Consider the following 4,290-nt stretch of genomic DNA (forward strand, 5'->3'; position numbering starts at 1 on the left):
CCTCAAGTCTCTTGTCAATCCTCCCACTACATGACTGTAGTAAAAATGCTCAAAGATATATTGTGATCCAGAAAATTAAATAAATGAAAAGAGTAAAAAAAATACACAATATCTAGGATAATAAGGTATGCTTTCAACAGTAGCCAAAAGCTCTAAATTGCTGTCGGCCAAAAGATGGTTCAGTTGATAGTTGGGCTGACAGTGACCTCTCCCAACTCCTCCATGCACAGGAGCACTCGGCTTAGCTCCTGTCTTCTCTATGAGGGAGTGGATGCCAGGCTTCTCTGGAGACGATTATCTCACATAGAAACAATGGATCAGTCCAAAACCGATATGCCAAACCTTTCTCAGAAGTCAGAAGTCGGGAGACCCCCATACAAATCAGGCGGTCAGCCAATCCCAGTGATTCGCAAGTTCGGCTGACATTAGTCTGTAAGTCAGCTGATCCCAATAATTCCCAGGTTTGGCTGAGATTAGACAGCCAAACGATGCCAGTGATTCCCAAGTTAGACAGATTAGACAAACATTCCCAGTGATTCCCAAGTTGGGCCAAGATTAGACAGCCAGATTATCCCAATGATTCCCAAGTTCGGCCGACATTAGACTGTCAGCTGATCCCAATGATTCCCAAGTTAGCCTGAGATTAGACAGTCAGCGGTTCCCAATGATTCCCATGTTAGGCCAAGATTAGACAGCCAGCCGTTCCCAGTTATTCCCAAGTTAGGCCAAGATTAGACAGCCAGCCGTTCCCAGTGATTCCCAAGTTCAGCCGACATTAGACTGTCATCTGATCCCAATGATTCCCAAGCTAAGCTGAGATTAGACAGTCAGCCATTCCCAATGATTCCCAAGTTAGGCCAAGATTAGACAGCCAGCAGTTCCCAGTGATTCCCAAGTTAGGCAACATTAGACAGCCAACTGATCCCAGTGATTCCTTAGCTCGGCCGACATTAGTCTAATGATTATGGGGGTCTTAAAGGTAGGGCCATACACAATGCCTGACAAAGTCTGAAATTGACCAGTCATACAATTCATGTTGGACAGTGAAGACGTCAGCTCGTTTCTTTCAAGTTCACAATAAATTTACCCAAGGAGATCTTCACGCTGTTTTCCTGGAGACCCTTGATTATAATCATGTGCAACACATCTCTAATGTAAAGATCTAATCTAGTATAAAGAGTTTCGTACCAATAAGTTGTAATCAATGAGAAAACATAAAGCGCTCTATTATCGGGCTGCATCGTCACAAGGGAATCTTTAGACAAGAGGACACATTGGAGGAGATGCAGTTCTTGTTATTAGGACTGCCCAAGATGAGGCAGGCTTATTAGCAGGCATTACAGGAGCCTTTTTAATACATGAGGCACATTTTACTCAAGCATAAATTAGTTTAATACTGGAGCATAAAGTGAATTCTGCAACAATTTACAGAAAAAAAGCGATGCTCCAGATAGAGCAAGAAACCCCTAATTAATCACATAGTGTAAATCCCTGTAGTAACATTGTGGTAAGATGGGAGCATCTTATAATAATAGTAATTATAATAATAATAATTTTTTATTTATATAGCGCCAACATATTCTGCAGCGCTTTACAATTAAGCGGGGACATGTACAGACAATAAATTCAATACAAGTTAAAACAATTTAATCAGTGACATTAGGAGTGAGGTCCCTGCTCGCAAGCTTACAATGTACAAGGAGATGGGGGGACACAATAGGTGAAAAGTGCTTGTTATTTCAGGTCTGGCAATTATAATAAATAGGGATTTTCATATAAAGCTGCATGATCCGGTCATCAGCCCGTGTGTTTAAGTGCAATAGTCAAGTATCAAGTGCAGTTATCATGTGCATGGAGGGTGTGGAGACAGATGAATAGTAGGGTGCAGATTCAGAATAATATTTGGAAGGAGGGAACAGGGCAAAGTTAGTTTACTGAGTAGTTGATGTTGTAGGCTTGTTTTGAAGAGATGGGTTTTTAAAACGCGTTTGAATAGGTCGGGGCTAGGTATCAGTCTGATCGTCTGGGGAAGTGCATTTCTGAGAGCTGGCGCAGCACGAGAAAAGTCTTGGAGATGGAGGTGCAAGGTTCGGATTACAGGGGATGTTAGTCTTAGGTCATTTGTAGAACGGAGGGCACGTGTAGGGCGATAGACAGAGATGAGAGAGGAGATATAAGGCGGTGCAGAACTGTGAAGAGCTTTGTGGGTGAGAGAGATGAGTTTATACTGGACCCTGTAGCGAGTGGGTAGCCAGTGTAATGACTGGCACAAGATGGAGGCATCGGTGAAGTGGCTGGATAGAAATATGACCCTGGCTGCCGCATTCAAGATGGATTGAAGAGAGTTGCAGAATAAGAGCGACAGTAAAAGTCTTAGCAGTTTCAGAGGTGAGAAAATGTTGGATTCTGGAGATGTTTTTAAGATGCAGGTGAGAAGAGCGAGTGAGTGATCGGATATAGGGAGTAACCCCAAGACAGCGGGCATGCTGCTTGGGAGTTATGGTTGAACCCTCCAGGGTAATTTCGATGTTGGGTAGAGTGAGGTTAGTAGAAGGGAGAAACACAAGAAGTTCCGTTTTGGAGAGATTTAGTTTCAGAGAGAGGGAGGACATGATGTTAGAGACAGCAGACAGACAATCCTTGGTATTTTGAATTAGGGTAGGGGTGATGTCAGGGGAAGAAGTGTATAATTGGGTGTCGTCAGCATAAAGATGATACTAGAACCCAAATCTGCTGATTGTTTGTCCAATAGGGACAGTGTATAGAGCGAAGAGGAGGGGGCCTAGGACTGAGCCCTGCGGAACCCCGATAGTAAGGGGACGAGGAGAGGAAGAGGAGCCGGCAAAAGATACAATGAAGGAGCGGTCAGAGAGATAGGAGGAGAAACAGGAGAGGGCTGTGTCCTTGAGGCCTACAGAGCGGAGCATAGTGAGGAGGAGCTGGTGATCCACAGTGTCAAATGTGGTAGAGAGATCCAGGAGAATCAGCAGGGAGCAATGACCTTTGGATTTAGCTGTTATTAGATCATTAGAGACTTTAGTGAGGGCAGTAAAGTGTAAAGAGCGGAAACCAGATTGTAAGGGGTTGAGAAGAGAGTTATCCGAGAGATAGCGGATTAGACAGGAGTGGACCAAGCGTTCCAGGAGTTTAGAGATGAAGTTTAGAGATTAAGGTTAGAGACAGGTCTGTAGTTAGCAGTGCAGTTCTGGTCCAGGGATGGCTTTTTAAGTAAAGGGGTTATGATAGCATGTTTAAATGAGGGAAAGATGCCTGAAGAAAGAGAGAGGTTAAATATTTTAGTCAGTGGTGACCACTGGTGAGAGAGACTGCAGGAGATGTGAAGATGTGAAGGAATGGGGTCACTGTTGCAGGTTGTAGGCCAAGTAGAAACGAAGAGCTTGGAAACTTCTTCTTCTGAAACAGGCTCAAAGATGTCTAGTGAGCTTGAGGCGCAGCAGGGAATGGGATCCAGGCACTGAGGAGATTGGGCTGAGATATCCTGATGGATGTGGTTGATTTTTTCTAGGAAATAAGTGGCTAGATCCTCACCGCTGAGGTTGGTGATGGGGGCCTGTACTTTAGGTTTCAGGAGGGAGTTTAAGGTTTAAAAAAAGTCGTTTTGGGTTGTTGGATAGTGAGGTGATGAGGGTGGTAAAGTAGGATTGTTTGGCCAGATGAAGGGCAGAGTTATAGGTTTTGGGCATGAACTTATAGTGCATGAAGTCTTCCGCTAAGAGAGATTTTCTCCACTGCCGCTCTGCACACCTTGAGCAACGCTGAAGAAAGCGTGTTTGCATAGTGTGCCAGGACTGCCGTTGTCTGTGTCGGGTCTTTCTGCGTGTAGAAGGTGCTGCTTCATCTAGGGCATTCTTCAGTGTATTATTGAAGTGTGACAATGCTAAGTCTGGACATGAGAGGGAGGAGATGGGGGCTAAAGATGTGTGAAGATTGTCCATAAGCTGCTGGGTATTAATGGTATGTGTATTCCGATAAGTGTGGTAAGTGGGGGTGTCCCGGGTGAGACAATTCTTGACAGAGAAGGAAAGAAGGTTGTGGTCTGAGAGCTGGAGAGGGGAGTTAGTAAAGTCGTGCAGCGAGCCGGGACGGGAGAAAACCAGCTCCAGAGTATTCCCATCCTCATGCGTAGGAGGATTAGTAATCTGTGAGAGGCCGAATTAAGAAGTTAGAGAAAGAAGATGAGAGGCAGATTGGGAGAGGGGATCATTGATGGGGATGTTAAAGTCTCCCATGATGAGGGTGGGGATGTCACAGGATAGAAATTGAGTAAGC

Source organism: Ranitomeya imitator, chromosome 1 (genome assembly GCF_032444005.1).
Source record: "Ranitomeya imitator isolate aRanImi1 chromosome 1, aRanImi1.pri, whole genome shotgun sequence".
In the NCBI taxonomy this organism is placed as follows: domain Eukaryota; kingdom Metazoa; phylum Chordata; class Amphibia; order Anura; family Dendrobatidae; genus Ranitomeya; species Ranitomeya imitator.